The sequence below is a fragment of the Callorhinus ursinus genome, unplaced genomic scaffold (assembly GCF_003265705.2).
Source record: "Callorhinus ursinus isolate GAN/ISIS: 27379988/994484 unplaced genomic scaffold, GSC_fseal_2.0 scaffold2, whole genome shotgun sequence".
NCBI lineage: Eukaryota > Metazoa > Chordata > Mammalia > Carnivora > Otariidae > Callorhinus > Callorhinus ursinus.
In genome coordinates this window covers 107,294,634-107,305,390 of record NW_027397064.1, presented here as the reverse complement: position 1 = coordinate 107,305,390, position 10,757 = coordinate 107,294,634, and the positions used below count along the sequence as shown (strand labels likewise).

The following is a 10,757-nucleotide window of genomic DNA, read 5'->3' as shown; positions in this document are numbered from 1 at the left end:
GACGTCAAGTGCCAAGTCCAGCCAGCCAAGGTCACTTGTTTTGGTGATGAGAAGGGGAAAAGGCTGAATTTGTTGACTTTTGTGAACAGCTGCACAAGGAGGACCTCCTCTGCTCCAGTGACCCCCAGGTGTGGAATCTTGGGTCATGAGGGAAAGGATAGAAGTTTTGTAGCCAGACACTGGCTGATAACCCACCTCTGCCAACACTGTGTGGTGTGATCTTGGGCATATCACTTAACCTCTCCGGACCTCAGTTTCATCATCTGTAAAACTCCTATATTTAGGAGGTTTCTATGAGGGATAGAAGACATATTTCATAGAAAACAATTCTAGCACATGGTGGGCTCCAAGTAACAGCTTGTTTACTACTGTTCTCTCAATGCAAGTAGTTTCTGGGTGAGCCAGACCTCTATTACCCAAGTTCTCCCCTGTTACAGAACACACAGAGCATGGTAATGTTCTCAGGGCACACCGGGTACATGGAGACAGAAGGTGTCAGGGTGGGTGTCTTCTGTAGGCGTCCCTCTTTCTGCCCCCTGGGAGCCATTTCTGGCAGACCCACACTCCTTCAGGGCAATTCTGAGCCAAAAAGCCTTGCCTGGGAGCTTACATGGAACCTGACAGCATCCTTCCTGTCTTCTAGACCCAGTCTTCATCCAGTCTGGGTTCCACACAGTGTCCCTCCTTCCTGTTGTGACCTCCTCAGCACCCAGCACACATCAGGGGCACAGAAGAGGCAGTTCATCGTATTTATCACTCATAAATATCTCCTGTGTGCCAGGTGGTAGGTAGGGCCTTTTGCATATATTATCACGAATCCTTAAAATTATAATAGAGGGAGTTCCTCTGCATTACAATGAGTAACTAGAGGCTCAGAGAGATTAAATTAATTTTCCCAAATTCACACAGCTAGGAAATGGCAGATCTGGATTTTTTCTTTCTTAAATTTTAGATTTAAAAAATTGTGGTAAAATACACTTAACAAAAAATTTACCATGTTAACCATTTTTAAGTGTACAGTTCAGTAGCATTAAATACATTTACATTGTTATCCATCTCCAGGACTTATTCATTTTCCCAAAATGAAATTCTATACCCATTAAGCAACTCTGCATTACCCTCCCCCAGCTACTGGAAACCACCATTCTACTTTCTGTCTCTATAAATTTGACTACTCTAGGTACCTCATGTAAGTGGAATCATTCAGTATTTGTCTTCTTGTGACTGGTTTCTTTCACTTAGCAAAATATTCTCATGGTTCATCCATGCTTTGCATGTGGCAGGATTTCCTTCCTTTTTATGGCTGAGTAATATCCATCATATGCAATCACCACATTTTTTTTCTTCATTCATATGTCACTGGACACTTGAGTTAGTTCCCTTTGGCGATTGTGCATAATGCTGCTATAAGCATGGGTGTGCACATATCTCTTCAAGACTCTGCATTCCATTCTCTTGGACATACTCAAAAGTAGAGTTGATGGATTCTAGTCTATTAATTCTATTTTTAATTGTTTGAGAAATCTCTATACTGTTTTCCACAGTAGCTGCACCATTTTACATTCCCAGTAGGACTCCAATTTCTCTATATCCTCACCAACACTTGTTATTTTCTATATTTGTTTTTGTTTTGACAATAGCCAGGCTACTATCCTAATGGGTGTGAGGTGGTTTTGATCTACATTTCCCTGATGATACACACTGGAAGAAAGGAAAGCAAACCCAGACAAATGTTTTTCTCTTGGAGCTCCCATGTTGTGGGTGAGCTGTACCTGCCCTGAGGGGTGGGCTGGTTGTGAAGGGTCTGAGCCAGAGTGGCACTTGGCACTGGTGTTCTTAGAGGTTCTTGTGATGGAATACACCCTCTTGTTTACTTCCCTCATTTCCTTGTGGGTGCTCAAGCACCTTGTCCATAATGTGCACTGCATAGAGGAGTAATGATATCACTGTGCTCCCGAGGCAACTCTCTGGTCAGGGAGGTGGTGGGCACAAAGGGGCTGAGGACAACCTTGACTCAGCTGCCCTCTGGGCCACCCCAGATGTACCCTCAGACCATTTTAGGCTTAGTTCCTCAGACACAAATTGGGATTAGAAAAAATGTCTGTCATCCTGAAGACTGAGGGAGTTCGGGGTGGAAGAACTTTGAAAACAGAGCAGCAAGGAGGCAGCTCTCCCATTCCTCAGCTCTGATTTGTCAGTTGTTGCCTGCCCCCTTGCTGGCCTTCTCCCCTGCCAGAGCTCTGAGGTGGCACTCCACATTCCTCATCTGTCTTAACTCTCAGCCACCCTCTTGACAGTGGTCCATCATCTTTCCCAGTGCAACCTGATTATGTAACTGTCCAGCTCAAAGCCCTGAACTAGTTCCCTGATGCCTCAAGACAAAGTTCTTTAAAAGCCCCAAGGTGCATAACTCCTGTGAATCACATGAGAGTAGTAGCCCCTGCCAGGCCTTTTCACCTGCTGGCCTTCCTTCAAGCCACATGCCCTGCTGTATACCTAAGATGCAGAGGAGACTGCCTTTAACATTCCTTCACTTTTACTGTTCCTATGCCTGGACTGTCCCAACCCCATTTTTCATTTGTGGGTACCCACCATGCTGTATTGCATTGCCCCTGGATGGAGAGCTCCCTGAGGGATGGGATCTGCATATGCCCAGTGCCTGGCACACAGCATGCCCTTGATGGGAAAGGAGAGGAAAAGAATGGAGAGAGAGATGGCAGAGTGGATGAGTGGCAGAATTGTGGAGTTATATCTTTTACTATTAATATATAGATAAGGTAGTTCTATACAATTTGAATAAAAAAGATTCTAAAAACATGAAAGCAGACAGTCCCCCCATGGTTTCTGCCTCATAGAAGGAGCTGAAGTACACTGATATGATTACATATCTTTCTCCCTATTGTGTGTTTTGTTAATGCAGGTGTCATGCCTTATTCATCTTTGTTCCCTGCAGCCTAGGGCAGAATCAGGAATTTGAGGATGCTTAGAGACATTCCTTCCCAGTGGAGAGAAAGGGAAGTAGTAATGTGTGTGTATGAGTGTGGTATTGTGATAAAATAAGAAATATATATTTGGTCTTTATCCCCCATTCCTGGCACAAGAGCCCCTAAAATGCTTGTAAATTCCTGAGTGATAAGGGTGAGAGGAGCATCTTTTGTTTTTCATAACAAACCCCTTTCAACCACACTTGAGTTAATACTAACAAAGGGATATTGGAGAAAGGAGGCTGATGGACAGAAGACCAACCATGTGATTGGAGACTTGGAGCTTTCAGTCCCACAGTCTGACTTACAGTGAGGGGAAAGGGGTTGGAGATTGAATTAATCACTGATGGGCAATGATTTGATCAATCGTGCATATGTAATGAAACCTCCATAAAAACCCTAAGCAACAAGGCTTTGGAGAGCTTCTAGGTTGGTGAATGCATCCATGTTCTAGGAGGGTGCCACATCCCAAACTCTAAGGGGACAGGAGTTCCTGTGCTCAGGATCTGTCTGGACCTTGCTCTATGTACCTCTTCACTTGGCTGTTCATTTCTATCCTTTATCATACATTAGTAATAGTCAGTAAAGTGTTAACCCTGAGGTCTATGAACTGTTAGAGTAAATTATTGAATCTGAAAGGGATGGGAGTCATACAACCCCTGATTTGTAGCTAAGTGAGAAAGAAGTGTGAGTACCCTGGGACCCACAACTTGCTACTGGTGCCTGAAATGGGACAGTCTTGTAGAACTGAACCTTAACGTGCAGGGTCGGTGCTGAGTTCAGGTAGTTAGCATTGGAAATGGATTAAATTATAAAACACCCAGTTGGCATCTACAGAGAATTTGAGAACTGATTGGAGTGGAAAACCTACACATTTGGTGTTAAAAGAGTTGTGAGTAGAGAAACAGATCCTATCCTAGTGTGGGTTTATAAGAGGATGTGTGTGGGGTTGTTGGAGTACATGTTGTATATGTGTGGCTGGGTTATGCTGCATCAACAAACAGCCTCCCATGTCTCAGTGGCTTTACTTACACAAGAATTTCCCAGGCTAACAGAAGCCCCATCTTGACTCGTCCTTTATCACAGAGACAGATGGAAAGAACTGTGATAAATTGTGCACTTCCTCTTAGCATTTCTGCCCAGAAGTGACACACATTATTTTATTTCATTTTTTATTGTTCAGAGCATGTCCTGTAGCCTCACCTAATTCAAAGTGGGAAGGGTAGCATAGTCCTTCCAGAAAAAGTGGGGAGTGGAATACTATGAGAAGCCCAATGGGCTACCAGTGGGGACATGAGTCATTGGGATTAGCTGGAAGGACCTTCTCTCTTCTCTCAACATCAGGGAATGGTGGCAGGATCCAAGATTCAGACATTCAGGCTGGGAAGCACAGTTTGGAAAGGCTGAACATTCCGCCAGTCTTGGACATGCCATCAACCTCTCCTCCTTGGCTAGAAGTTTGTACACTCTCCAAGGGGCCTGTGTTAAATAAAATGTCAATATCAAAATAACACTAATTTTGGATATCCCAAGAGAAGAGAGTCCATTTCACAAGTTAGTCTTGGGGATGTCTCCAGGGGCAGGTGTGGGAGGAGCAATGGGAGGCTGCCAGGGCAGGGAGCCCATAGTCTTCAGGATTGGACAATCAGCCACTTTCTAGCTCCGTTGCCTTGGGAAGCTAATCCATGTTATATGCTATGCTCATCTATAAAGTGGAGCTGATGGCCATGCCCACCTCTGAGTAGCTGTGGAAACTGAATAAGATCATGTCTGGATGACACTTAGCAGGAAGCCTGGCCCAGAGCAGGTGCTTACCATGATGCTTGCCGCTGGCCATTATCACAGCTGACCCCACTCTATCCTTTGCTAGCTGTGTGAGTGTGGACAGGTGCCAAAATGTTTTTTTTAGTGCACAACTCTCTCACTGAAAAGTGGAGATGGTCATACTTTCACCCCAGAGTTGAAAGTCTCTGAGGCCTGGACAGATGCTCAGTGAGTATAGGGAAGGTGCAGGCTGTGTGGGTGGAGTGCAAGCAGAGGTGGGTGGTTCTAGGGAGGTGTGTGGTGTGTGAGTGGAACACAAGCAGGGGTGGGTGAGGTGCAGCCTCAGCGGGGTGGCACGTTATACCCACATGTGTGCAGGTGCCAATTCAGCAATGGTTTTATACTTTTCCTTAATTGGGACAGTGCTTTCCCTTTTATTACAAAAATATCTCCCCGGGAGCCAGCTGTAACTGGCCAGTGTCTTTGTGGACAGGCACACCCCTCTCCTGAGTGTCCCTCCTGGGTGATGCTCCAAGTGGAATGATGGAGGTGGAGTGGAACCTTCATGAAAATGGCATCTTCTCCCCTCTAGTCCACACAGAACCAAAGAGTTCTCAACAAAGAGGGTGCAGGACTGAGGCCATTAATTTTAGAGTGCTGAGAAGCCAGGACAGGTGCCTTCATTAGAAAGTTCAAAATTGCATTTTATTTCCATTTTGATGAGATTTTTATGAGTCAGAAGAGATGAAGTTGAATCCCATGAGTGTAATGGACCCAGAAAGATCATAGATACAGGATTGAATCCAACGAACCATGAGGAGTTTAGTAAATTAATTAAATTTAAGAAAATAATGAAAAATTTTTTGCCACTAGATTAAAATTTCTAAATGTCTTAAAAAGGCAATGGCAATTCTCATTCATAAGAAATTACAGTTACACTAACAACTGTCCCCTCCTCCCAACTCTTTCTCATGTTTGTTTTATGAAGCTGCATTGGTGAGAGAATACCTGCCTTGGGGTGGGTTAGGGTCAGGGTGGAGAGAGCTTTTCCAGAATGATTCTTGCAAGGTCCTGACCTTTCAGCTCTGGAATGCATGGATGCTTTGCCTACCAACAAGGATTAGGAGCATTTGGTCACAACAGTTTTGAGTTGGGGTTGGTGTAGGAGAAAAGTTGACCAGTTACACAAGGGACCACAGAAAATTGGTCCTGGGGGATGTGGATGCAAAAAGCCCAGTTGATAAGGAGAGGTTTGTTTGAGAGCTGTGCTTCAGGAGGCAGCCCTTCTGCCTAGAATCCCACTGTAATCTCTGGGCTTGACATCATCCACACGTTTGTTCCAGGAGAAAGTCATGATAGCAGGTGGTTTCATGTTGAATAAGTACACGCTTTGTGCTAGACACTCCACATGTATAATCTCATTTAATTCAATCAACAACCAAACTGTGACCTACTTAGTGGCCTGGTTACTGCTACATTACAGAGGAAAAACATACAACTGTGGTGATGTGTCTCATTTCAAGTTCAGATCACAATCCTCAGCAAATGCTTAATTGTGCCAAGCAATCATATTAGTAGGCAAACTTTTGCTGTAAAAAAACAGATGGTGAATATTTTAGTCTTTGTGGGCCATGTGGTCTCTGCTGTAATTACTCAACTTTGCTGCTATCTTCTGGAATCAGCCATGGACAACACAGGAATGAGTAAGTGTGACTGTGTTCCAATAAAACTTTATGTGTAGCAACTGCAGCTTAAATTTCAAATATTTTCACATACTACAAAATATTACTTTTATTTTCTTTTTGTTTTTCCCCCCTATCATTTAGAAATGTAAAAACCATTCTTAGCTTTGGGTGACCATATTTGGCCCGAGTGCCCTTGTTTGTTGACTCCTGCTGTAGACCATTCCCTCTCCATACCTTGTGTATGGATTTCGTAATCTATCCTTGCAAACCTCCTCCACCTCTTCCCACATCTTCCTACTTCACTGAGAGGAGAGAAACAATCAGAAACCCACCTATCACCTGTACCCACACTCTTGCCCTACCTGGACACTTTCTTAAAGTCAATCCCATTTCTTGTGAAGGAGATTTCACCTTCTCTGTCTACTCAAGGAAGTCATTCCAGCAATGCTTACTTCTCTCCTGGATCATTCCTCTAAGAATTCCATTGTGCTGTCATTTCTGTTTCTCTATAAACAAACAAACGCAATTGTCTTCCTCACACAGTATTATCAGTTGCCTTCCTATTTCTCTGGTCCCACTTACAGGAAAACACTGACTTCTCTGGGTGGGGAGGAGCAAGATGGCAGAGGAGTAGGAGACCTGGATTTCGTCTGGTCCCCGGAATTCAGCTGGATAGGGATCAAACCATTCTGAACACCTACGAACTCAACAAGAAATTGAAGAAAAGAATAGCAACAACTCTCTGAACAGAAAAGCGACCACTTTCTGGAAGGTAGGACATGCAGAGAAGTGAATCCAAGGTGATATTTGGGAGGATAGATGGCGGGGGAAGGGGCCTCCATCAGCCGCTTCTGGCAAGTGATAAAGCCACGGAGCACAAAATCGGAAATTTTAGAAGTTGGCTCCGCTGAGGGACATTGCTCCAGTGGCTAAGCAGGGGGTGGAATCCTTGCGGGACAGTGTGGTCTTAGGACCCTCGGGGTCACAGGAAGACCGGGGGTGCCTGAGTGCGGCAGAGCTCCCAGGTGTCGGAGCGGGGAAGCCGGCTGCAGAGGCAGAGCCGAGGAGTGGGCTCTCAACTTGGGGTTGCCATAAACCATGACCCGCAGCCCAGTTGGGCCACTGCTCTCTAGCAGGGACCCAACAAGCGGCAGATCTGGGGAGACTCCCCTTCCTCCCCTAGGAGGAGCGGTGCGGGAGCGCACTGCAGGGATCTGCTGGGTTTGGAGACTCTCCACCGAGTCGGGTGCCAGAGATAGAAACTCTGGGTCACAGGCCGGGTGAGCACTGAGTGCGGCCAGAGACCGGGGAGACAGGAGTGATTGCTTTTCTCTGGGGGCTCACTGAGGAATGGGACCCCAAGTTCTTGGCTTCTCCGGACAGAGATTGGGAGGCTGCCATTTTCACTCTCCTCCTTCAAGGCTCTGCTGCGGGCTTACAGGGAACAAAAGCTCCTGAGAGCAAACCCGAGCGGATTACTTAGCCCGTAAAGGTGGGGGAATTCCGCCTCCCGCAAAGACACTTGCAAACCATGGCAACAGGCCCCTCCCCCAGATGATCAGTAAGAACAGCCAGCCAAGACCAAGTTTAGTGATCAATGAGAACGTCAGAACTCCAGCGCTAGGAGAATACTGCACAAAGCATTCATGGCTTTTTTACCATGATTCTTTAGTCTTGCAAAGTTATTTTTTTTTAAAATGTCTTTTGTTTTGTTTTGTTTTGTTTTGAATTTTTCTTTTTCCCTTTTTCAACCAACATCTTATCAATCCCTTTTTTAAAAAACATTTTTTATTTTTCATTTTTAGAGTCATATTCTATCCCTTCATAGTAGGTACACTTATTTTTGGCATATATATATAAGTTGTTCTCTCTCTAAAATTTTGAGATACAGTTTCTTCTAACAGATCAAAATATACCCCAAATCTCTAGTGTATGGCTTTGTTCTAGTCTCCTGCCTGATCACATTCTTTCCTTTTTTTTTAATCCTCTTCTTTCTTTTTTCAACCAACTTCTTATCAATTCCTTTTATAAAATCCTTTATAATTTACATCTTTAAGGTCATATTCCTCCCTTGATCGTATTAACCCTTATTTTTGTACATATATGTTTTTCTTTCTTTAAAATTTTGGGAGGCAGTTTCTTATAACAGACCAAAATACATGCAAAATTGGTGTGTGGCACTGATCTATGCACCAGCCTGATCATATTTGATCATATTCTGTTTTTTTTTGTTTTATTCTGTTTTTGTTTGTTTTTTTCTATATCTTTATCTTTATCTTTTTTTTTTGTCTTTTTCTTTTTTCTTTCTTTCCCTTTCTTTTCCCTCGTTGCAGATCTTTTCTGATTTGTTCAGAGTATATTTTCTGGGGACGTTGTTACCTTGTTAGCATTTTGTTCTCTCATTCATCTATTCTCCTCTGGACAAAATGACAAGATGGAAAAAATCACCTCAACAAAAAGAACAAGAGGCAGTACCGACTGCCAGGGACCTACTCAATATGGACATTAATATGATGTTGGAACTAGAGTTTAGAATGATGATTTTAAAGATACTAGCTGGGCTTGAAAAAAGCATGGAAGTTATTAGAGAAATGCTTTCTGGAGAAATAAAAGAACTAAAATCTAACCAAGTTGAAATCAAAAGGCTATTAATGAGGTACAATAAAAAATGGAGGCTCTGACTGCTAGGATAAATGAGGCAGAAGAGAGAATTAGTGATAGAGAAGACCAAATGATGGAAAATAAAGAAGCTGAGAAAAAGAGATAAAGAAATACTGGATCACGAGGGCAGAATTTGAGAGATAAGTGATACGATAAGACGAAACAACATTAGAATAATTGGGATCCCAGAAGAAGAAGAAAGAGAGAGAGGGGCAGAAGGTATATTGGAGCAAATAATAGCAGAGAACTTCCCTAATGTGAGGAAGGAAACAGGCATCAAAATCCAGGAGGCACAGAGAACCCCTCTCAAAATCAATAAAAATAGGTCAACATCCCAACATGTAGTAGTAAAACTTACAGTCTCAGAGACAAAGAGAAAATCCTGAAAGCGGCTTGGGAGAAGAGATCTGTGACCTACAATGGTAGAAACATTAGATTGGCAACAGATCTATCCACAGAGAACTGGCAGGACAGAAAGGACTGGCATGATATATTCAGAGCACTAAATGAGAAAAATATGCAGCCAAGAATACTATATCCAGCTAGGCTCTCATTGAAAATAGAAGGAGAGATAAAAAGCTTCCAGGACAAACAAAAACTAAAGGAATTTGTAAACACGAAACCAGCCCTCCAAGAAATATTGAAAGGGGTCCTCTAAGCAAAGAGAGAGCCTAAAAGCAACATAGACCAGAAAGGAACAGAGACAATATACAGTTACAGTCATTTTACAGCAATACAATGGCACTAAATTCATATCTTTCAATAGGTACCCTGAATATAAATGGGCTCAATGCCCCAATCAAAAGATACAGGATATCAGATTGTATAAAAAAACAAGAACCATCAATATGCTGTCTGCAAGAGGCTCATTTTAGACCCAAAGACACCCCCAGATTGAAAGTGAAGGATTGGAAAACCATTTACCATGCTAATGGACACCAAAAGAAAGCTGGGGTGGCAATCCTTATATCAGACAAATTAGATTTTACACCAAAGACTGTAATAGGAGATGAGGAAGGACACTATATCCTACTTAAAGGGTCTATCCAACAAGATCTAACAATTGTAAATATCTTTGCCCCTAACATGGGAATGGCCAGTTATATAAGGCAATTAATAACAAGAGCAAAGAAACACATTGACAAAAATACAATAATAGTGGGGGACTTTAACACCCCCTGACTGAAATGGACACATCATCTAAGCAAAAGATTGACAAGGAAATAAAGACTTTAAATGACACACTGGACCAAGTGGACTTCACAGATATATTCAGAACATTCCATCCCAAAGCAACAGAATACACACTCATCTCTCGTGCCCATGGAACATTCTCCAAAATAGATCACATCCTAGGTCAAAAATCAGGTCTCAACTGGTACCAAAAGATTGCAATCATTCCCTGAATATTTTCAGACCACAATGCTTTGAAACTAGAACTCAATCACAAGAGGAAAGTCAGAAAGAACTCAATTACATGGAGGCTAAGGGGTATCCTACTTAAGAATGAATGGGGCAACCAGGAAATTAAAGAAGAATTAAAAAAATTCATGGAAACCCATGAAATTGAAAACACAACTGTTCAAAATCTTTGGGATACAGCAAAGGCAGTCCTGAGAGGAAAGTCTATAGCAATACAAGCCTTTCTCAAGAAACAAGAAAG

General features: G+C 42.9%; 1 long non-coding RNA gene across 1 annotated transcript in view; it reads right to left on the bottom strand.

Moving 5' to 3' along the window:
* Positions 1 to 6,279: 6,279 nt before the first annotated feature.
* The window catches only part of LOC112811256 (uncharacterized), a 29,829-nt gene continuing 25,351 nt past the window's right edge, over positions 6,280 to 10,757 (bottom strand). Inside the window, exons 2-3 of the long non-coding RNA XR_003205020.1 lie at positions 6,796 to 6,939; positions 6,280 to 6,337 (exon numbers count right to left, since the gene is read on the bottom strand). This is a non-coding gene — a long non-coding RNA (uncharacterized lncRNA). The remainder of the gene's footprint in view (positions 6,338 to 6,795; positions 6,940 to 10,757) is intronic.